Raw genomic sequence first — 25,411 nt, 5'->3', positions numbered from 1 at the left:
GACTACAAATGCAATATATATTCAGGGTTTCCAGCGGTTTTCTACAGTCCACACTGAAGGCTGTGTCACCATAGCTTCGACACTATTGGCGCCTTAATTGCTAGATTAAAACTATGGCACAGGTAATGATCATCACAGTTCCATTTGTAGTTACTGGAAGCTTCAGGGTGGAGCACTTGAAAATCAGGCCAAAGATGTTTCATACTGGGAGCCCTAAACCTGAAGCATCCAAAATTAGATAGTGCTTTTGAAAATGTGGCCTCTTAAAGTAATGAGTCTCTTGCCAGCTATACACAAGTTTGCTTGTTTTTGGAAAAAATCCAATTCTGCTGCTCTATTGTTAATCTTCTAGTCTGATTTTTATTCACAAGAAATGGTTTAATCAGCCTTTATTCGGTTTAGATTTGTACTGGCTAGTGGCAGAGAGCATCTAGCCTGACAGGCAAATACATTTGCAGTTTCTAAGAGAGGTTGATAGTTTAGGAAATCTTAACAGAGATATGTAAATGCTCTACTGTATATTATTAATTTCCCACAATAGGTTTGGGGCAAAGGTCACCAAATATGAACTATTTTATTTTAGCAACCAATCAAATGTGTTTCTTTATAACTAATATTTAAAAATAAAAAGGCCAAAGGTCTGATTTCACTTACAGTCCTGTATTTCCTTTACGCCAGTAACTCCATTCTCACTAGTGACACTCGTAGAACTGAGTGCAGACTCTGATGCAGATTTCTTTACTTTGATTTGCCAGTAATGATGGAATTCATCATACTGTAAGTCAGATATTCTTGTTAAACAGAGTCATCTGATGAAACATGATGTTAGTAAACAGTTTGAAGTGACTTGAAAACCTAAATTACGACCAAAGAGTAAGTTATTAGAACACACCAAAATAGCTCTTTAGAAATTGGCTAGACCAGATTTATACTAAAAACGTCATGTCAACATTGAAAGTGGATACTTCTGAATTTGTCATTTTCTCCCTTTATAGGTGATAACCTTTCATTTCTAGCTGACTAAACAATAAGAGACGTGAAAACTCCTTGTGCCTTTTCCTCACTTATTTAAAAGGTGGAGAAAATATATATGAGTTCTTCCTTATATAATAGGATACATTTCAGAGTCTTAAAAATGAGCTAATGTTACTAAGATTTTTTTTCCACTTTCTGGGTTAGTTGGGCCTGACAGAAGTTAATTATTTAGACAGCTTATACTGAAATGCAACCTGGGGTGAGGAAGGGTCCCTCCAATGTGTAAAACTACCATTCCAGATAGTTCCTGCCCCTAAAGCATTTTTGGAGTTTGACTGTGTTAAGTGAGCACACTTAGGAGTGGATTGTCATCTCACATAGGTTTTATGATGGTGTCATTTCAATTATTTAAATTATGAATTAATCCTCACTTACACCAGCCTAAATAAGAGATTCAGCCACCAAAGACAAAGATATGCACTGGCATGTCTCTACTTACACAGGATAGAGGGGAGCAAACGTGTAAGGAAATGGTCAAGGGAAGCACCAGGAAGGAGAGTGATATCTGCAGCTGCATGCTTCTCCTCCTTCAAAGTAGTGTCAATGATATACATTTGGGGTTAGTGATTATTGGCTAGATAGATAAGGTAAAGAGGTAGTGACCAGCCACTTTATGCTGCATGTCCCAAGACAAGAGATTAATCCAGAGAGATTAATGAAGGTCAATGGAATGTGAATACCCTTACCATATTAACCCCTCATGAAGGAAATGGGAATATGCAGAGATTTTTTTTGTTGAAGGGGAATCCCAGAATTACCACAGTGTTTGGAAAGGACTGTAGGACAGCTAGAGCGGTAGGCTTTCTGCGTTATGATTCTGACTGGTAATCATTGTAGTTAAGGCTTGAATTTTCTGGAGAATCTGGACAACTAGGATCTTTATGCCTCTACACTGCCAGTCCCTCTTCTCTGATTGCATATTGAGAGAACTCCCTGGCTATTCACTTTTGCTATATTCAAAGCAAGTGTTCTCTTTCCACAGTAAAACCTATAGAAGGGGAGATAGCTGTGTCTTGATGCTCATTGGGTTCTGGAGAATTGTATTGCAGTGCTGAGAAATCAAACACTCTTTCCAGCTCACCATATGTAGTCTCTACTAAAGAGATTATGTTCCATGTGTCCAATCTGGAGTCACAAATTCTAGGAAATGAATGTCTCTTTGCTTCCCCAGTGGTTGACCACATGAGGACTCAAATCATAGAATACTAGAACTGGAAGTGACCTTGAGAGGTCATCAAGTCTAGACTTCTTGAATCATAGCCATCCTTTTCATGTAAGTGTCATTGTTAAGAATAGAGGAATATGTATATGTAGAGCTCAGCAATTTTGGGGGGTGAACAGTTTATTTGCCAAAATAATGCAGTTTGGGGTTGGTTAAATCTATTCCCAAATGTGCCAAGTAGTTTCGGCTAAAAGAAAATTTTGGATTATGTTCACAGGAGGAGTTAGGAGCCATTCACAAAATTGGAGGAAGCACCATTGAGCCACACAGAGTGTCTGTCTATTGCCTACTGGGTAGGGCCATCCCCTTAGATTTGGAAGCCCTAAGTTAATGTAGCTGCTATGATGAATATTTAATTTATTTATTCAAAATGGAACAGTTCCAGCAAAAGAATGAGGACTTTAACTCAGCATGGTCTATAACCCAGTGGCTAGGTCACTTACTGACAGCGTGACTCCAAATTCAAATTATAGCTTTGGACCAGAATAGAGACTTGAACCTGGATTTTTGGCATCTCGACTCATGGGACCATAAGGTACAAGTGGGTGGTGTTGCAGCGCTACTTTATTTAATTAATAGCATTTCCAAATGTCCCCTGCTTTTAATTTTAAAATGTAAAAATGTCCCAAATATAAACAAATATTTTGTTCAATTCAAAATTACTAGTCCCAGCTCCCCCCCCCCCCCCCCCCCGGGGAAATAAAAATTTGTCTGGTTTATCTTAATTTTTTGCCATTTGACCATCAAACTGAAAAATCCATTATCCATGCAGCTAATTGAGCACATGCACAGAAGTATACACATGCACTCACACCATTACATGGTAACTATATGTACCACAAAACAAAACAAAAATGTTTAAGTTAGGTGCTATTACATTACAGTAAACATACTGAGTAGTTCAAACCTCCTTTCTGATAAATTTCCATGTTCCCAATTAAGATTTGAATTTAATTTCTCATGTAAAGCCTGGTACATGTGTTTGTTTCTTTTCAAGCTTTGATTTAGTTCTGACACTCTAGATACTACAGTGGAATAGCTTTGAAATGTAGTTATTGTTAGGAATTGTTGCAGACGTTCCCTATGTAGTTCCAACTAAAATGAATATAGAATTAAATTACCCATCCAACGCTCATGCAAGCAGCAGTAAAATGGTAAATTATTCTCTTCCTTTAAAGCAAACTATTCAAAAATGCAATGGGGAGTTTAATATGCAGTATTTCTTACTGCATGTTAGAAGATTTAAAAAGGGGCTATCAAAAGATACAGCTGATATATTGCCAACTATTGTTCTATTATTTCTGTGTGGGGAGGGTTAATAAAAACATGACTCACTGCTTTACTGCAGTGAGGTTTAGGTTTTAAAAGATTTCACTGTCTAGATAGAGTATGTGTCTTTTTTTATTTATTCTTTGACTTCACCATTTTCAGACAGAGTGTTTTATAACCAGACTAATATTAGACCATTCAACAGAACCTTTGGACCTCTCGGTATTTCATCAACTATCAAGCCACATATAGGGGCCTGGCACCAGACATAACATAGCCATTTTGCATTATAGGACATCAAAGCCCAGAGCCTGAGCTGAGTTAATTGGCATAGTTGCATTGCCTATGTCAGTTGATTATATATCCAAAACTGAATGAATATTGTCATAATACGTGAAACTTTCCAAGATTTTGTGCCCTTAATACCAAGTATGAGTGTAATTTGCATTCACCCAACATTTTCAAATGTAATTGCAGCAGTGGAATAAGTGAATTATGCCCACAAAATGAAGCACTGGTATAGCTATAAAATGCATCTTGCATGGAATTCATGGACAACCATACAAAGGACAAGCAGTCATGAAGGCCAACATTGTTCAGTCCAGAATTTGTACTAGTTGCCATCTGCACATAGTGAGGAGCTTGCACTCACAAACCTCACTATATTTCCTCATTTCCCCACTTCATTTTCTGGAGCTAACAAAGGCAAGTAGGCATTTGGTTTAATTCCTGGAGAGGGTGTCATTCTGAGATTCCTTAAACAACCTCAGTGATTCTATGATCACTCTGCAGGAGGAAGAGGAAATGATGGAGGAAAAACAGAAGGAGGTATAGCCCCAGGCTCAGATTATATTCTGCGAACAGAGTATATATGAGCTATATGAACATATTGGCCAGAAGTCTTGCAACATTGCATATTTGATGCCGCAACCCCCTGCCTTATGTGCCTTTACAAAGTTTTCCATGAATAAAGTTCAATTTTCAAGTTTACACCAAAAATCAAAACTAGTTTTTTCCAGTGGGCCTGAATTGCTCAGTGCAATAACTTAGTAAGTCTGGATCTCTTTAAATATGCTTTTTCTTACATACCTTTCTTTCTGTAATAGCTATCAAGGCCCCATAGGGCTCCATCTTGTTCCCATTGAAATTAAATGACAAAAATCTCATTTCATGGGGCAGGTTCAGTGGAAACTATTACAGTTACTAATGTTATTTATGGGATTATCTTATGTAGTGTTTAAACAGGATCTATACCACCTATTATATTTTTAAATCATGTTCAGAAAACAAAGACAACTGGTTAATATATTCCCTGAATGATCAATTTACATGGAAATATAAGGAAGGAAGAAAAAGCAGAGGTGAAGTTTAGTACAAGTTTCCTGGGGTTGCTTGTGTAACATGCTTTAACCACAGGAGCAGACATAAATCTGAACTAAACTGTTCATCCTGGTAACATCGTTATTCTGAAGTAGAAAATAATGCTCTAAATTCTCCACAGCTCAGAGGTTGCTCTTGGATATCTTTACTACATATTTGATAGGTTGCAAAGTAACCCAGAATAATGGCAGAGGTGTCCTAGGGGCATCAAAACATCATTATGTAATGAAAACCCATTAAAGCTAAAAGGTTGATGCAGTCTGATAATTATTTATAAAAACTACACCTCAGATAAATACAATGTGCAATTGGAAAAAAAGTGAAATCTACTTTTCTTCATCTTTTACTTGTAATAAAAATGCTCCTGATCCAAACTTCATTAAGTCAGGTGTTAACTGAAATATCTTTGAATTTATGCATACTTGAGACTAAATATCTGATCCTGTAAACTAATCTACTCAGGTGTAAGGGTCTGCCCATACAGAAGGGCTCCACGCTGTTGTGATACTAAGATTGAAATAATATTCATATATTAAATTTTCTGCAAATACTTGTGTTACAAAACAGAATAGCCTTTCAAATTCTCAATACATTCTGTTAAACTGATCAAGAAGAGAATTGTGTTTTTCCTGTCTTTTTCATTCATATGGCACAATTTCAATGTTTGCATTAGAAAAGCATTTGTGGCAAACCTGCTAAATTGTTTGTGTACATAAAAATGTGACTTTCAGTGGATTTTTGTGTGGCTTTAGAATTAGTGAGTGGATTGGTGACTGTGTTTTGGAGTTTCAAGTGATCAGTTTCTTTCCTCCTAAACACTCTTTTCTTCCATCCTCCAAGCTCATGACTTGGGTAGTTGTCTTTTCCTATCCCCTCTCATTCTCTGCTCACTTCTAGAACACATCCGAACCTCACTATTTTATCTTCTTACAACATTGAAAAATCTGTCCCTTACGTTATGTCCCAATGACGAAAATGCCAATCCAGGCACAGAATTTTCCTTCTCTACAGTCGCTACCATCCCTGGTTGCTATTTGTTATCTTCCTTGGCTGTTAATTGAACCAGGTAACACCCATCTTTGAATCACTGTATTGATTCCACATTAAACTTTGTATTAAGTTTAAAACTCCGTTTCTAAACCCTTCACAACTCATTATGTTTCGTCTCCTCATGTGTTGCTTTGTTGACCTCTGCACAGGGCCAGCAATGTCTGTTTTGATTCTCTGTTCATTTATTTCCCTGCTATTGGAGCTATATTTTTTCCTACATTTTTGTTCTACAGTTACAGCTAACAAAAAAAATTCTAATTTTGGCAATTCGCAAAAAAATAAAGCACCAAAACTGTGTGTGAATTTTAGATGAACTTAGTGAACAGTTTGGATCACAAAAGGAAATTGGGAACAAAAAAATGTTGACACATCTAAATGGTTCATTTCATCCATCTTGAAACAGTTTTGACTTTTCATTTTGAAACTTTTTTGAACATTTTGAACTAAAACATTTCTACTTTCTGCTTCAAAATGGCTCTGTCCTCCATGAATTTATCTAGCTCTTTAAAGCTGTCAGTCTTGGATTTCACAAAATCCCCTCGAGTTCCACAGGTTGAGTGTGTGCTGTGTGAAGTACTTTCTTCTGTTTGATTTAAACCTGCTACCTATAAACGGGTGACCTCTAATTCTTGTATTGTGGGAAAGAGTGAATACAGAAGAGTTATTTACTTTTCCATACCACTAATGCTTATCACTTTTATACAACTTGCCGAGGAACAGAAATGGAGACATAGTAAAAGGGGTGCACTAGATTACTGAGGGAAACTCACCAGAAGGAAAAAAGGTAGCAAGCATCATGTCTTATACATATATTTATACTTCTTACATGGTTAAAAAAAAACAACTTGCATATCATCCACAAGAGAATGGGGCACTATTTCTCTATGGGGATTTTGGAGGTATGTACTCTGCAAGGATGGTTGTGTTTGAGTTCATAAAGTATTACTCACAAGCTCGAAAACACTTGACTCTCCATTTCTTTTATGTACTTCATAATCCACTTAATGCGCACAAAGTAGATTTCCTGAAATAAAAGGAGATGCTCCACATAGTTATTTATAGTAAAATGGAGTTTGAAAATACTTTTAAGCATGGTATTGACCTTTGAATTAGTCTATTGTATACAAGTTCAAGCCAGCAAGAAAGCATCCTTTTATCGCACATCCTAAGAAATGCAGAACAAAAGCCTGAGTACCTCAGAGGCTGCCTCTCTGTAGGATACCAGGTCTTGAGCTAACAAGAGGGAGCTGAAGAAAAGGGTGTTTTCAGTAGGTATTCCTTCACACTGGAACTGCCTTCCCCCCAACCAGTCTTCCAGAGCTGGAATTTTGTGACATTCACATCATACTACATTGTTCCTCTGTTCGCCCTGGTGTTTGTTAGATTGGGCTGAGAGAGTGATTAGCTGGAAAGTTCTAGAATGGATGAATTAGACCATTACTATGAATGTAACTAATTAAAGGTTGTATACCATAGTTTAGCAAATAAAACACGCACCCATGTATAACCTGCAGTTCTTTTTTGTGTAAAAAAACCCTTACCCTATACCCACGGATGTGTATAGCCTATGAGTCCTGCATTCATCCAATCACCACTTGCACCACACTCACACCCAGGCCCCGGCAGCTGCAGCCAGGCACAACCCACCCTCCTCCAGGTGGGGGAGCTGCTTGTGAGCAAAAATAAACTTGTATACCCCACGGACATGTATACCACACGGGAGAGGGGGGGGATTGTAAAAATGTGTATAACCCGCAGGTTATATATGCTAATTTCTGGGTATATATGCTGAGAGCTACAGATGAGCCCACTTTCAACATGCCAAAATAAATAAACACACTCTAGTGCAGTGGTCTCCAACCTTTTTACACCCAAGATCACTTTTTAAATCTCAGAACAGGCGAAGATCTACTGCCCCGCCCCTTCCTTGAAGCCCCGCCTACATTACATGAGGAAATCTAATGTAAATGTACTGCGCAGGTGCGCAGTTCGGAGAGGGCTCAAGAGCTACTCTTAGAGCCCCTGAGATCTACCAGTAGATCGCGATCTACTGGTTGGTGACCACGGCTCTAGTGTTTACTTATTTAGAGAAGGCTGGCTAACCTGTAACACTAGCAAAAAGCAAAAAATAGCACTAATTTGAAAAATGTGATGTCCTTTTGCAATGCCCACCTCATGCCACTGAATAATGAACTGAAACTATTGCTGTTTCTTAGTTTCATTTTTTTTTCCCTGCATTGATTGCTAGATGGAGGATACTAATTTTGTTTCACATAAGCACAGGACATGAATAGTTCCATGTAAAAGCTTTTACCAGGCCCACACTCATGATCTGTACATGATACTTGAAGTCCTTCCACATCTTTTCCCTTCTCCAAAAGGACCTTTAATTACCTTAATAGGCACTGGGTTTTAAACAAACAAAAGGAAGTTTTTCTTCACTGTCAACCTCTGGAACTCCCCAGCAAAGGAGGTTTAGGTTGGACATTAGGAAAAAGTTCCTAACTGTCAGGGTGGTCAAACACCGGAATAAATTTCCCAGGGAGGTTGTGGAATCCCCATCTCTGGAGATATTTAAGAGTAGAATAGATAAATGTCTATCAGGGATGGTCTAGACAGTATCTGGTCCTGCCATGAAGGCAGGGGACTGGACTCAATGACCTCTCAAGGTCCCTTCCAGTCCTAGTATTCTATGATAACTCCTTACCAGAGGATGTAGTGAAGGCTAGGACTTCAGCTCTTTTTTGAACCCTGTTAAACAGTCATTGATGGACCTAACCTCCATGCATCTATTAGTCAGCATGGATAGGAATGGTGTCCATAGCCTCTGTTTGTCTGGAAGGGAGTGACAGGGGAGGGATCACATGAGGATTCCCTATTGTGTTCTCTCTCTGGGGCATCTGGTATTGCCACTGTCAGCAGACAGGATACTGGGCTTGATGGACCATTGGTCTGACCCATTATGACCGTTCTTATGTTCTTAATTTCCCTTAAGTTTGTGGCTGGCCTGCTTCATCCACTTAGCCAAGCATACATGATAATGAAGAAGTCACAGGATGGCTATTGGCACAGCAGTTAATGGAAAAATCTGAACACTTCCTATATTCTGCCCTACACAAAAACTTAAAGGGAATCCACGAGAACCTGGGGTTTTATTTGAATGAGTATAATGAATTGTTTGATTAATTAGTGAATTTTAAATCACTATCAACAGCAACCAGTGCATTGGATGGGTTCTCTGTTGTAGTTCGCCAATGGAATCCACACATCTTCTGGGTGTGGTTTAGTGGCCTCTCTGGTAGCATTTTGAGACTACTTAGAGACAATGAGTCTGCTCTACAGCCTTAGCTAACAAGCATCTGGCTTTTATCTCATGCAGTAGAAGCTCATGCACTAAGCTCCAGAGGTCCTAGGTTCAATTCCACCAGCAGATAACCAGGGTCTGTTGGCATTACACAAAGATGGAAATAAATAAAAAAAATAGTTGTAGGATCCTATCAGTAAGTTCTATCTCTGGCAACAGGCTTTTTGTTTGTTATAAAAATAAAGAGAGGCCATGTCTCCACTACCAATTATGCCAGCAAATCCTATGTTGCTCAGGGATCTGAAAAAAAAATAAACCCTGCCCCAATGGCATAAGCGGCATGGTGCACAGTGCTATGTCTGCAGGAGCTGCCAGTATAGCAACTCCTGCTCATTGAGTTGGTTGTATTAAGTTGACAGGAGAGCTCTCTCCCATTGACAAAGAACAGCTACGCAAATGATCTTACAGCAGAGCAGCTGCATTGATACAGCTGTGCTGCTGTGAGATTGCTAATATGGACATGGTCTTTAGGAAATAGTTCCTTTTATCTAAAAAGACAACCAATAGAGGGTCTTATTCTCTACTGCCTTGGGCTAAATAGTGCTTCATGTGGTGATTTTGTTATGAGGCAGAGGAGAGTCAGGCTCATATAGTGCAAACATGATCAGAAGAATTTTCATCAAACCACTGCAAAAAAACCAAAAGTCATTTCCATAGATTCCAAGACTAGAAGGAACCATTGTGATCATCTCCTCTAACCTTTTGCATAACATAGCCATAGAACATCTCCAAAAATAATCCCCAGAACATCCATACACCCACACCCACACACAAAATCTTGATCTAAATGTTGTTTAAAAATTACATCTTATTTCCGGCTGAATGTGTCTATCTTCAACTTTCAGCCACTGAATCATGTAATTACCCAATATTTAATCTAGCAGAGAAAGGTTATGGGTTCTTTAGACTAATCAAGTTGCTCCTTAACCTCCTCTTTGCTAAACTAATCAATTGAGCTCCATAAGTCTTTCATTATCAGGCATGCTGTCTGATCCTTCAGTCATTCTGTGGATTCTCTCCAAATTGTCAGCATCCCTTTTGAATAGTGGACACTAGAACTGTACACAATATTCCAACAGTCACACAGTGCCAAATACAGGGGTAAAGCAAACCTTGCTGCTTTTACTCAAGATTCTCCCTTTATGCATCCAAGGATCACATTAGCTCTTTTGGCCATAGCTGCATACTAGGATATCCTGTTCAGCTGATTATCCACCATGACCTCCAAAGCTTCTCAGTGTTGCTGTTTCTCAGTGTTGCTGTACCCACAGAATGGGGGGGCAGCGCTCTATTTTTTGTTCTTAGATTTATACATCTACACTTAGCCATATTAATATGCAAATTATTTTCTTGCTTACCAAATGATGGAGAGTTCTTTCTCTGAGTGACCTGCCATCTTTATCATTTACCATTGCCTCAACTTGTGTCACCTGCTGATTGTCATTGAAATGTTTTGGGGGTTTTTCCAGAACTCTGACAAAAGTGTTAAATAATGTAGTTTCCTGTCCGATACACCCACATGATAATCATTCCATATTTACAATTATATTCAGAGACTTAGCCAGCTTGTAATCCATTTAATGTATGCCACGTTGATTTAAAATCATTCTAGTTTTTAATCAAAAAGGTCATGGAGTGCCAAGTCAAATGCCTTGCAGAAGTCTAAACACATTAGACCAACACTATCATGTTTATTAACCTAAAATGTAAACCTTTAAAATATAATCACATTTTTTGTTTGAACAACAATGATGCATTTGATAGCTGTTGTGAGCTACAGAAGTACAAAGGACAATTTTTTAAATTTTTCCCTATATGGACAAATGCCTCAAGATAGAAATGCCAATTATGGGTTTACAAACTGCAGCTCTTCAATTCTCCATTGAAAAAATCAGATATCACTAACTACTGCACCTTTAAAGACTACAAAGGTATGGTCCGCTTTAAATGGATGGCAAACTGACTTTTCCCTGCTCATAGTTCTTGTCCGACAATTCTTTTCCATTGATCTTGTAACTATTAGTACTGTTGTGACGCCTGAAGCTTGAAATCAAAGTACAGCATATTTTCTACTGTTGTAAAGCTCTACTGTTCTTGGTTTGGAATTCCACCTCTAGTTTTCCGAAACAGCCTTTTACATTCATCTAAGTTCAGCTATCCAGCAGCTATTGCAATCCAATATTTTAGTATCTATATCTTACAGCAGTGGTCCCGAACCTTTAGAGGCTGCCGGGCACCAGGGGGCATGGCCGTTTGCCTGCCGGGAGCCCGGGGGCAAGGCCCCCCCAGCCACGTGCTCGGGGGCGGGGCCCCCCCGCCCGCCCTCCAAGCACCGCGCGCCCAGGGCACAAGCGGCCAATTTGGGGCGCTCCTGGGGCCAGCGCTTACCATGCGCCCAGGCCAGCTCCGGCACGATGCATGTACCACATGCCTGGGGCAAAGCCAGCCCCGAGCACTTGGCGGGCGCACTGCTTACAGCATCTGACAACAGTGTTGGGGACCACTGCTTACAGCATCTGACAACAGACAGCCCGATGTGATTTTACACTGGCACCACTTCTAAAAGAATATAAGAACAGCCATAGTGGGTCAGACCAAAGGTCCATCTAGCCCAGTATCCTGTCTTCTGACAGTGGCCAACACCAGATGCCCCAGAGGGAATGAACAGAACAGGGAATCATCCAGTGATCCCTCTCTGTCACCCATTCACAGCCTGTGACAAACAGAAGCAAGGGATACCACCCCGCCCCACCTAGCTAGTAGCCATTGATGGATCTATTCTCCATGAATGTTTCTAGGTCTTTTTTGAGCCCTGTTAAATTCCTGGTCTTTACAAGTAGTTGATGGTTATGTGGCTTCTTAAAACTGAACATTGAAAATTAAATTAGGACTGAATTCACAAAAGGATTTAGGAACTTAACTGCTACATTAGGCAACAAAGGCCAACATTTAGGCATCACTAGCATTCACAAAACCCTTCCTGACCTACCATCTAAACCTGGAGGTGCTTAAAGGTTCCTGGCACCTGAATTTCAGCAATTGATTATGCACACAGCTGCCTATATCCTGACACTAACCAGCAGTTCAGTGCCAAAGCTCAACAAGAACCTCAAACAAGGAATTCTATCACTTCCTTATAACCTTCATCCCAGTGGATAGGGTACTCACTCGCAATGTAAGAAATTCAAGTTCCATTCTCCTCTGCATGACAAAGTGGGTTTCAGGTTGGATCTTCCATCTCTCAGGTGATTGCTCCAGCCACTGGACTATGAGATATTCTAGTGTAGCTTTCACTTAGTCTGTCCTGTTGAAGCTGCTCTACTGTATACAGCATGGCAAGGTCCTTGTCCCAGGCCCCCTGCCTTGGGACCCCTTCTTCAGCCAAAATCACCAGGAGACCCTCTCTCATGCAACCACCTATGTCTTCTTATTGCTTGTGCCAACTTCCCACCATTTTCTATTTACAGAGCTTGGTTTTTCACAACTGCTAACTCAGCTATCTTCTCCTTCACAGGCAGGCACCCAGCTCCCCCTCCACGTCCCCTCTGGCTGATTTATATAGTCCTCTGGCTAATGAGGCCCACAGCTGCTTCCATTAGCCCTTCAGGCATAGGCTTGCTCAACTGGCTGTAATTGGCCTTTTGAGCCAGGCTGTAGTGGCAGAGCTTTGGCTTAGCCTGCACTCTGTCACAACAGATAACTAAATATGCATTGGGCTACAGAGAATGGAAAATGACTCTATAGGCCAGTAGTTAGGTCAGTCTCCAGGAATGCGGGAGAACTAAGTACAAATTCTTTTCCACACTATGAGGAGGGAGGAATTGTACCTATTTTTCACGTCTTGGGTGACAGCTCTATCCAGTGGGGTAATATTTATGAGAGAGGCTACTGCTGCCTCATTTCTGGCCCATGTCTCTCCTGCCCCCACTTCTTCAACAAAAATATCATTGATGCTGAACTGAAAGCAAGGGATTCGTGGCTGCAAAACCCAAACACAGATGGGCACTTCTCTTTGTCCCAGACTTAGGGTATGTCTACACTGAACAGCTATTTCAGAATACTGAAGATATCCCAAAATAGCTACCTTGTGTCTACAGTAGCCACTGGTTATTTCAAAATATTTTTGAAATAACAGGTGCACTATTTCACCATCCTGGTAAACTTTGTTGCACGAGGGATAAGGGATGGCTCGAAAGAGCATGTTATTTCAAAATTTGGCACTGTGTACATGCGCCAAATTTCAAAATAAGCTATTTCAAAATAGATTTGAAATTACTTATTTCAAGTTTAGGGTGCTGTGTAGACACACCCTTAAGACACCTTCCTCTGGAGTTTGCAAATGCTGAGCCACATAATGTTGTGTTGGGCTGTTCTGTCATGTTCCGGGATATGATAATCTGGAGATTTTCCCTTATACCACTATCTTAGTATCAGTTTCTCCCCAGATCTAGGACGCACTATTCTTTCTCTAGTGTACAGACTTGCCCCTTGATTCTGCAGTTAACCTCGCTTGAGCAAAATGCTGGAATGGACCATAATTCAGAAGGGTAAGGAAAAGAAGAACCATGTCCCTACTTTAAGCTTCCTCTCTTCTACACTTTCCTAATAAGTCAGGAGTCTTCAGAGATAAGGAAGATGGTGCTATTCTTGCACAGGTAAAGGTAAACACGTGTCTGCAAAGCTTGGAACGCCACAAGAATTTTTTACTGCAAGCCATCCCACTACCGCCACCACTATTTTGTCTCCAGCAGCTGCACTAGACCATCCATACATTCTACACTGCTCCTTCTTTCCCCCTACCAAGCTTCAACTGGCTGCAACATCCCACCTCTTGAGAGCTATATAATGTCTTTCTGAGCAGAGGAAAAAACTATACTGCACAAAGCAGGTCTGTAAAAGAAGGGCTCCCTGTCTCATCAGGCGATGCTGGGAAGACCTCCTCTCCTCCAGAGCTTTAAAAAGTTCACAGGAACTTAGCTTCTGCACACTTCAGAAGCACTGTACAAAACACAAAGGGACTAAGTTAATTGACAACTGCTGCTTCCTTGCCTGGATTTCATTTCCTGCCTTCAGCCATTTCAGTGAGAAATTGCAATATTTTCTTTGAAAAAGATGCCATGGTTTGTTTTGGTTTGGTTTGGTTAATTTTCAGAAAACTACTTTTCATTCCCCTCATGCTCCAAAATGGCTAAACAGTTTATACATAAATTTCCAGAAGACCATACCTGTAAAATATCAAGCCAAAAAGTAAAAGTTTCTGAGCAACTGAACACAGGAACTTACACTGGAATCATACATGGAATGGTTTCTCTCTCTCTCTCTCTCTCACACACACACACACTCTCTCTCTCTCTCTCTCTCTCTCTCTCTCTCTCTCTCTCTCTCTCTCTCACACACACACACACACACACACACACACACACAGAGCTACATTATGTTTATCATTCTGTTACCAGGTAACATAAATAGTAGCAATGTTGTTATAGAAATTGCTGTAAAACGTTGTAGGATATATTTGTTACAACAGTAGCTGTTAGTGCCCATTAAATTGTTTCTCTCAGAATTTCCATGATGAACCTCTTCTCTTCTGGAGTATGACAGAAAAAGTAGCAGTCTGCCAGTACATGATCTATCTTTGTATTTCAATGTTTCAAAAACAGATTTGGTTTTCATGTTAAAAAATTCAAGCTATTAGTGCAGGACTTGAACTAATGTATGGGGGGGGGGGTATTTATCTTCATACATATAAAATTGAAATATCTTTTCAATGACACAATGAATTCCCATCTTTCAAAATGTACCTATAAAGATATACCAGAATTTAAAGAAAATAAGCATAAGGGTCTCTAAATCACATTTCAGCTAGATGATTTCTCCAAACCATGTAAACTAATAGAATATCACTAAAAGTGCTCCACCAAAAAATGCAGATTAACTGCAAAAAAGGATTTGAAATGGCTTTCCTGTCAAATCAATGAGCCTTAGTTGGATGGCAATCAGAAATTATACTGGCTAAATGTCACAGCATAACACTATAAAGAATGCATTAGTAAACAACTATTTAAAATCTGTCCTCCAGGGAACCAGAATCTAATCTCTATTCTTTAAAAGCGGGGATAAATGATCTTTTTTTTTTTCACATAGGAAAGTCAAGAAACCAGCACTGAATTTTAAGAATCAATCCTTGTACACTAAAGCCCTAATACTTACACAATTAAAATCAATGGGAACTTAGTCATTAGCTTCAAAATGTCAGGATCAGGCCTTAAAAGAAAAGGGTTAAATCAGTAAACAAATCACTGCTATGAAAAAAAGTATATTCTCTCCATAGCTAAGGTTAAAACAGACTTTTCACTAAAATTGTGAGTCCTTTCGACATTCTTTGAAAAGGTAATTCACACTTTAGATTTGCATATGTGGCCCATGCTTAGCTGACAGTGTGATTGCCCAAATTTCAACTAATTATAAAACAGAGGTTGAACTAGTTGCTAATACTCTTCTTGAAAATTTCTATAGTTTATTTTTGCTGTGACTTGTTGCACAAATGCCATGTCCTAGAAATTTGCAATGAAGTAAATGTAAGGATATAGCCCTTCTATCAAGTGGCATGGACAACAACACTGGCTAGTTCAATATCTAGGGGTTCCTCTTAACAATACAAAACAGAACAGGCTTAAGATCTCACCCTGTAATCTGGGAAAATTGAACACCATTACTAGCTGCCTCTAAGAAGCAATACTTCTCCACTTGAAAGCATAAAGTCTATGTATAAAAAATGGGGTGGTGAGAGAGTTGAAGTTCTGTAGTTCTTCTCTCCTATTGTTCTTCAAAGGGCCACTTTGGGCAGAGAGTAAATTAAGCTGGTGTAGCACTGCCTGGGTCAGGAGGGAAGGAATGGCTAAAGGTGGTCTGTCTATGTCTCTCTCTGATACCCAATCTTCCTTTAACCCCAGGCACAGGCCTGCTGACAAGGTGGGCAAAGGGGGCAACTGTCTCAGGGCCCGACAATTCTAAAGGACTCAGGGCTCCTTGCCACTACAGCCACTACTGTGGTAGTGGTGGTATCTGGAGCCACTGACCCACTCAGGGTGGCTCAAAGGGCTGGGGACTGTCACGGCTCATTCCAGGCAATGCTGAGGGATGGATTCCCCTGGCATTGCCCATTCCAGGACCATGGAACCAGGTCCTCCCACCTTGCCTGGGGGCCCAGTGTGACTATGGGCTCTCCTGCCCAGGCAGATATGTAATCTGGGGATTAATTCCTGGCAAGTGTCACTCTCCCCTCCCAAGACAAGTAGCAATCCCTGTACACCTCATAGATTTCTGATGCCATTTACTTCTGCTCCTTCATGGATTTCTTCATGTATGAAGGAAGGGAGTGCCTAAGCCTGAGCCACCATCATGACCTCATTCCTGTCAGCCTGATCCGACTTCTACTAATGCCACCATCAGGGAACCTTGGAGGTTCCCTCTCAGATGTTATAGCACACAACAGGATTTCTTCTAGTTTGCGGGGGAGGGGCTGCTGGTGAGTCCTATAATAATTATGGTATAGCACTTAAATTACATTCATATAAGGCCTTTACTGCGCCCAACTCTGACTTTTAGAATGGTGAGGTTTGAAATAAAATACTTTAAGGGGAAGATTTTTTCAAAGAGCCAAATGGGAGGTAGGGACCCAATTCCCATTGATTCTCAGTGCCTAGCAGGTGGCTAACTGGCCTTTGTGTCAATGAAATCCCTCCCCTCCAAATTAGAAATTGCTGCTGTGTGAAGATATCCTCAGTGGAGGAGATAGTCACAGCCTGCTTTTAAAGCTGGGCTGATAATTCAAGAAATGAGTCTGTATTTGTGGAGAGGGGAATGTGTCACAATACCTTAACACTGTACAAGCGCCAATATTTCATTTCCAGCAAATCTCTAATTAACATTGCTATCTCAGGAATTAGCAACCAGATCTGAGCCATTCATAACAATTTTTATCTTTTCTGTGCAGGTGCAACAAAATCAGTTCAGTTTTACATTCCAATTATGAGCCTATTACATAAAGTACACCACTCACTCCGTCTGCTGTTGGAAGACCACGACACTTGAGTCATATTGAGGTGTGTATTAAAAAGGATACACTTAGAATTAATGGATGTCAATGGAGATAGAAGCCCAGGGTCCTGTAGCTTTATTATAATTGTGCTATTTCTATCTATATGTATGACAGATATATATATGAATATGCATACACATGCATAATTTCTCAAAGCTTCTGTTTTTTTAAGATCTCTGATCACAAAGATTTATAAAGGAAGTCATTAAAAGTATCTTGCAAAGTATAACTTTAGAATCCTGCAGCAATTTACAAAAATGTTATTTTCATTATTTCTCATTTAACAATGCAAGAAAAAAGACCAAAATCATCATAATTTGTAATGTAGCCATTTGAAAATACTCTCCTTTGTTCAGATGCAATTTTGTAGAGTAGATTATTAGTTATAATCTAGATTTAGCACCTTCACAGAGTTTTACATAAGGTTTAAAATGACTGCCTGATTTAAAGTAGCAAACAAAGTATGATTACTTTTCAAAAGTTATATTTATTGTGTGTGTGTGTGTGTGTGTGTGTGTGTGTGTGTGTGTGTGTGTGTGTGTGTGTGAGTGAGAGAGAGAGAGAGAGACCGACCTATATCTATCTAATTAGTTTCCTATATAGATATAGATATAAAGTACAGGCAGTCCCAGAGTTACGCGGATCCGACTTACGTCAGATCCGCACTTACGAACGGGGCTTTCTCGCCCCAGAGCTCACAGGCAGCAGGACTGCCCAGAGCGCAGCGGTCCCGCCACCTCGACCTCCGGGGCGAGAAAAGCTGCTCCGGGTGCCCCTGGTCTGCTGGGGATCGTCTCCAGCAGACCAGGGACACCTGGAGCAAAGCCGGGGAGGCGGAGGGGTCCGCCGCCACTGCAGCTTTGCTCCCGGTGTCCCTGGTCTGCTGGAGACGGTCCCCAGCAGACCAGAGGCACCGGGAGCAAAGCGGCAGCAGCGGCGGGGTGTCGCGCCTCTGAGGCTTTGCTCTGGCTGCAGCTTTGCTCCCGGTGCCTCTGGTCTGCTGGGGGGGGGGGGGGGCGCAGCTAGTGCACCCCCCCCCCAGCAGACCAGGCTTTTGTTGTGGACCCTGGGGTAGAGCAGCTGGGGTGCTGCCGGGTTGGTCCTGAAGGGACCTATCTGGCAGCCCAGCTGTTCTGTCCCAGGCTCAAGATTCAGCCGCTGTTGAAACTGATCAGTGGCTGATTCCAGGAAGCTGAGGGCAGAGCAATTCTGCCTCCAGCTTCCTGTAGTCAGCCCCTGGTCAGTTTCAGCAGCAGCGGCTGAATCTGGAGCCAGTTCCGACTTACATACAAATTCAACTTAAGAACAAACCTATAGTCCCTATCTTGTACGTAACCCAGGGACTGCCTGTATACACTTGTATAGCATAGGAACTGGGCTGTCCTGCCTTCATGCTCAGCAGCTACATCTATGCAATAATCTGCTAGAGCAAGTTGAGAGCCATTATGTGAGCAAACCACAAGGCACCATCTGGTAATAGAGTTCACATGAACACTTGCAAGTGGGCCTTAATCTGGAAAGCCTGGGACAGATTGTTTCTTTCTCCTTTGCAAAGTAGAGTCAGATGGACAGATCCTCCAGGGCAGGAGCAACAGCAAAGTTATATATTCCAATAAATATGTGCCAGCAAATCAAATATCTGTATGGAGATAAGTGGGCAGTCATGCAGCTGAAGGCTATGTGTGCAAGCAAATCTAGCCCTTAATGGGAAACATTTCTCTGAGCCAAGCATTAATGTGAATGGGAATTCTCTGACTGTATTAAGAATACTAAATGGACCTTAACTCTCTAACCTTGTTCTCTTGTTAGTGAAGAGAAAAGCATTGGTTTAGTAAGTAACTTTTGACAATTATACTCAACCCCCCTCGGATCTTCACCCTGTTGTAACTCGCAATTTGCTGCTTTTATTAATTATTATTATTATTATTCCCTTGCATTTATTTTTAATTTAGTGAATTGGAGAAAAAGTGAACAAATGCTTAACCTCAAACATTTGTGAATTCTCAACTACAAGAATACTTGATCATGCCAAGTTTGTGGCAATTGCTTTTAACAGCTTTAATTTATGGACTGTATGTAATTGGGAATGTGAACAACACAGTCTGTCCCCCAGGAATATTACACAGATGAAAAATGTACTGTAATAATAACAGGATAAATAGAACAATAGAACAGTGGAAGAATAGCTGCAGTGAACAGATTATTATGTAGTATAGTTATATGCCATGTAGCAACAAAGCTATTTGTATTCCCTTATGAGCTTGTAGAAATGCTGGGGACAGGGTAAAATGGGAGAGTGATTTATGCCCATGTTGCAATTCTAATTGTCAGTATACAATGACATCCATTGAGATGAATAACTGTAGACAAATAAACTTGATTAATGATCAGTCATTTTCAGTGTCAATTTTCTTTATCATGGTCATTGCACCAATTAAAACTACCATTAGTTATCATTTGTTGACAATTTGAATCATAAGTAGGGGAATAGTAACCTTCCCCTTAGGTAATGTATAATTTCAGTGACCACAGAAAAAAAAGATTATATTTGCCACCCTGATTCAAATGAGAAAAAAAAGAAAAAAGGACTTAACCAGTTTTTATGTGTATAGTGGAATCTTTCCCTGGGATCATGGGCTACTAAGATAGAAAGTTGAGCTCAGTTCTATCGAATAAAGGAGAAATAGTATAGCAGTTTGTGTTGAGGCATTTATGTATTAGATGTGTTAAATAATCAGAACCGATTATTAAAAATATGTGCTGCATACCATGACCAGTGAGAACTTCACAACAATACTGGGGAGAGAACTAAGGTACTGTTGTTCCCATAATATTTGTAGTGAACACTTCAAAACTCTTCTATACTCTGAAAACACTGTCTGATATCTGAAATATTTATAACTATCTAAAACATTCCCCAAATCAGGAATAGTATGTGACTTTTTCTGCAGGCAAATAATTGATTACAATAATATATTCATAAATATTAACTCATAAATATTTGGTTCCAAAAACAGTTCTAGTTAGTACTATAGTAACATGGAAAAATATAATTGTAAAATGAAATAAGAGAGTTCAACTGAACGCTTAATTACAAAGAGTAGCTTGGTAATATTGGAATAACAGATACATGACTGGGCCCAGAAAATAACCAAAGGTCAAATTCCCCATCTCTCACTCCCCTATGTATCCCCATTGATTTTAAAGAAGTTGGCAACAAACTATGGAGAGACAAGGGTTCAGACAAATGAAGCAGGAACAGAAATAGCAACAGTACTGATGAGGGGAAATGTTAATAAAGAAATTATATAAGCATTATGGCTGGCATAGGAGAAACAGTTTGAATGAAAATTAATGACAGTTTAACAAAGAGCAGCTGGAGAAAATAGACTGGGAAATAGCTGTGTGGATAAGAGAAGCCCATAAGGCCGTCAAGAATTTTGATTGACATAGTTCTTTTATCAGACCGAGATTTATCAAGGTGATCTCTCCAGAAAGTCTAGAACTCCCCAGAAAGTCTAACATATCTGGACCACGGATATTCCAGGACTGGAGTGTCCCAGTGGAAGGCTGGCAGCTGGAAGCCCTGTAGGCTGACAGGGTCGTGGGCTGCCAGTGGTGGGGCTGGAACCCAACATCAGAGCTGCCCTCTGGTGGGGCAGGAACCTAGCAGTGAAACTGGCCAGCAGTGGGGCCAAGAGCCTGGCAATGGGGCTGTGAAACTGCCTGTCAGGGCCAGGATCCCTGTGCACAGAGGTGCCAGGGGCAGAGGCAGCCAGAATGACCTCCCCTGGTCCGGCAAAATCCCTCATCTAGGACTGGTCAGGTCCCGAGGATGCCAGAAGAGAGAAGTAAGAATTGTTCAAAGACAAAAGAGGGGGCAATTTATTAGAGGAAATATAACCCAGAATGCAGGACTAAGGTTTTTTTTAAAACAGCATTTATTAAATGGACAATATAAACAGTGGTTACTCTGGATCTTTACTTAAGAAACAATAATAAGACTGGTAAGATGATTCATGAAGTTAGCAATCTAAATACCTTTGTGGATAGCTATGTAAACAGGGTCTGAATCAATTCATCCAATGCAGCCACTGGAATGGGAAAGGAATCCTGGGTGTGGTTATGCTCACTTAGTTGTTTAGCCCTGTAAGGCATTCAACTGCTGTAAATATAGTTCATGCTGGAATGGGAAATAAATCCTGGGTGTGATTAAGTAAATACAGTTCAGACAGTGCTATAGTCCTGATAGATATTCAATCGTTAGAATGGTATTTTGCCTATTGTAACTAATATGACAGTTGTGGGGTCACAAACCATGTTAACCCTAAATGTAGGAATTGTAAAATATGACCACCAGAGCTTGCAGGGGAGATACTGTCTTTGTAAAGAATCTCGGATGAACAAGACTTTCTCTTCCAGACTCAGTGAAGTCAATTGGGGGGAAGGGCAAAGCTCTGAACCAGCAGGCTACATGCCCTCCAGGCGTGAGCTGTAACACTGGTTCAACCTGTTTCTCTTCCCCCATCCCCTGTTCTAATGATAGAACTAAAACTGACTCCATAAGGAGTCTCTCTATTATTTTAAAATGATATTCCAGTGGATGCTAGAATCTTTTGGCTGGTGGGCCAAGAGCTGAAATCTCTGAGAAACTGACATCAGAAAGAGCTGGAATCACTAAGTTTGGCCAAGAGCCAAACCCATCACAGGGTTGGCAGGGGACCAGCAGGGGAGCTAGCAGGAACAAGAGGTCAGTGGGCAGCCAGTGGCAGGTGGCCAGCAGGAGCAAGCAGCAGGTGGCCAGTGGGAGCAGCGGGTTACAGGAACAGGCAGCTGGCAATAGTAGCTAGCAGGAGCAGCACATAGGTGGTATTGCCACATGCTCAATAAGTGGAGATATCAGGATGATGTGCTTATGGACTCTGGGTCTGCACTGACTGGACAGAGCTATGAGTGGGGTGTTTGAAGTGAGGGAAACCATGAGTTGGGGTTTGGACTATTAGATTTTATATATGCAAGAGTAAATACTAAAAAAGAGGGGGGGGGGGGACAAAAATTTGACTGCTGGGAAGCAGTTTTGGAGAAAAGTGTCATTATACACCATTTTAACCTACCTGGATTGAGCTAATAATATGGAGCCATATTGGCTTTGGCAATGTCATGAGGTAAAATCTATGACAATTTCATATAGGGCTGTCAATAGACCTGCGTTAACGCCTGTAATTACGCAGGACAGGAGTAACATTAATCACTGGCATTAATGCTGCGCTGCCTCTTTGAAGTGCCACTCCAGTGCGTCAAAGGGGCAGCGCAAGCGGAGCAGGAGTCCCCAGCTGATCCCCGTCTCTGCTGTTGCAAAGCCAGGGATCAGCTGGGCACTTCAGCTGATTCCTGGCTCCATGCAGCGCTGCCCAATTGAAACGCCACTGTGGCATTTCAAAGGAGAGGCACACACAATTAACATTTTGTATTGCTTGACAGCCCTTATTTCATATGATCCTTGGGTGAGAGTGGAAGTTTGGGGAGAAGTCAGAGGCCGTAGACCTGCAAAGAAATGAAAGCCAAAGATCTGTGGGGAGCTATCTTCAGGCAAATCACAAAGCCTTTGTTCTGCTCCCAACTCCCATATTCCCTTCATCATGACTGCAGAGCAGCAGTTGTGGTAGAACCAACAGGAGTTAATTCTCTGTATGGGATCAGGGGATATACATGAATGCTTTTTAGAGCTTTGTGATCTTTGTGCACCATAACTGATATTTTAAAGAATTATTTGTTGCCATTAACTTATGGTCGAATTCTCGTCTGGCTGCCATTGTATTTATTCTTGGCTGGTTTCCCCATGTGTTGATAGTCACGAGCAATTTCATTTTTCACTTAAATCTGCAGATATAGCCTCTACCCCACCTTCAGCAGTGTTACTTTCTTGTAGTTCAATTTTGGAAAACCGGAATATTTTAATTGGGTCTCCTGAGCAATTCTAATGACAATCTCATACTTGGGCTTATTAACACTTATTATATCAAAATCAGTCAGTTCTGTATCTTCTCTGTTTCTAAGACAGCATACAGTACATGTAGACCATTGGGTGTTCCTCTATTTCTTGCTGGACTGATTATGGATTATTTTGGATATAATTTGGGCTTCCTAAAACTGTGTGGCTAAATGTATAGTCCCTTATGCTTCCACAGGTCACATCTTTAAAGCAGCAATATGTATTCCTGTTTAACTCATAGAGAAGGTAAGTATAATGAATTCTAGAAGGATACTATTGGTAGGTAGCTCTGGGGCTTTGTGAGCATACCAGCCTTCCACAGCCCCTACCCTGCCTTCAGAAACCTGCCTTTGTATTGCGTATGGCCTAGTGACCAATGATGTGTCAAACTCCAAGATGTTCCAGGAAAGAACATTGCTCATGTGTGTGTGAGAGTGTATGTGAGCACGTGCCCACACACACACACACACACAAAATGGACTCAAATTAAATGCATATCTGAATCTTGTTCAGACCCAGTTGATAGATCCCTTTCCTGTGCTCTGTGGCCTATCTCATGGCTTCATTTGTGTTACCACTTCCAAATATCAACTCCTCCACACACAGACATAGGCTTCTTACTCTTTACAGTCATGTCAACAAGCACTTATCAAGCCCCATGCACTTTGATGCTCTCCCTAGGCTCTTAGCAACCGTCTTTCTAACACTGCTGTTCACACAACCAAGCTCCTAGCTATTACCGTAAAAAGCCTTTGATGCTGGTGCTGTGGAGAGCCCAACAACTATTGCAATGGCTGCTTGATTCCAGAGCCAATCTGCACTGAGATCTTATTCTCCTTGAATAACAATGCAGTGTGCCAGTATTAGAACATATTGTGGTGAATAGCTTTGGGTCTTGCTTTGATGTGAAAGGTGCTATACAAATTGAAATTGCTGTAATATCTTCAAATAGCAGCTTTGTTGGTTGTAGGTAATCATACACGGTCAATTGCTGCCCCTGGAGCCTCTCCAGCATATAATACTCTACATAGAATTCAGCTTCCTGGCAACATCTTTTTTTCCCAGCTAGTTTTCTGTGAGAGATTTTCACTCTAGCAGCGCTTTTAGTGTTTTTATTGGCTTTTACTATGTGAGAAAAGTGTCAGCATATTTTTTGACAATGCCAATTAGGCCATCCTACTCATGGTGAGAGAGTCCCTGACCAACAGGTTTGTGCAATATACACAGCAAAACACCTCTGTCCTCACTGAAAACTGTCAAAGCATTCCTACTTCTCTCTGTGGGAAGGAAGCCTGATTTCATGCTGCTTGCTGTGAACCACTTATTAAACAGCTTCTGGCTGCCAAGCTGCAGGTATTGGTTTGTGTGCTCATTTTTGCAACCAAGTGACACAGCGAGGCCTCTTTCCGTGGCCTTGTGAGAGCATGAGCCTCCCAAGTTCAGAAGAATGAAAACATCCACTAAGCACCAACAGCCACATATGAAAGTGGGGTACTTGGATGTTGCAAGTACACTCTTCCACTCTTTCATTTGCACTGAGCTGAAATGCGGTGTCTACTGCACACAGGCATAAAAGGGGTTAATCATGCCCCCTGGCAGAAGCAGTGGAGGTGAGTCCTTCTAGCAGCCTAGAGAGAGTGTGTGGGAAGCACAGCCAATCAGGGAGGAGTTGCTTGGAGCAACTAATCCAGGCCTGACAGATAAAAGGGAGTTGCAGGGTAGAATAGGATCAATTGCTTCTGGAAGCCCCAGGAGTAAGGACTGCATCCCTGAAGGATGAGGGGACTGTAGGCACCTTGAACAGCACGGTGTCTGGCTCCTAGTATTGAGTGCCCTGAGGTGATGGTGAAGAAGGTGCCAGGGCCATGGGGAAATGGCCAAGGGAAATAAAGCAGCATGGACAGAGGTTTCTGAGGAGTAGCAAAAGGCTGCTGTTTACAGGATCCCTGGATTGGGGCCCAGTGTAGTGGGCTCGCTTGGGGCCTCCCCCCCCTCAAA

General features: G+C 41.1%; 1 long non-coding RNA gene across 3 annotated transcripts in view; it reads right to left on the bottom strand.

Annotated features, from left to right (window-relative positions):
- LOC112544022 (uncharacterized) overlaps window positions 1-25,411 on the bottom strand; it is a 212,651-nt gene that overhangs the window by 55,054 nt on the left and 132,186 nt on the right. For all 3 annotated transcript variants that reach the window (XR_012901334.1, XR_012901335.1, XR_012901336.1), the window contains one exon: window positions 6,907-6,980. This is a non-coding gene — a long non-coding RNA (uncharacterized LOC112544022). The remainder of the gene's footprint in view (window positions 1-6,906; window positions 6,981-25,411) is intronic.

Source organism: Pelodiscus sinensis, chromosome 2 (assembly GCF_049634645.1).
Source record: "Pelodiscus sinensis isolate JC-2024 chromosome 2, ASM4963464v1, whole genome shotgun sequence".
In the NCBI taxonomy this organism is placed as follows: domain Eukaryota; kingdom Metazoa; phylum Chordata; order Testudines; family Trionychidae; genus Pelodiscus; species Pelodiscus sinensis.
Note: the sequence above shows the minus strand (reverse complement) of the source record. Positions and strands in the feature narration are given on the sequence as shown.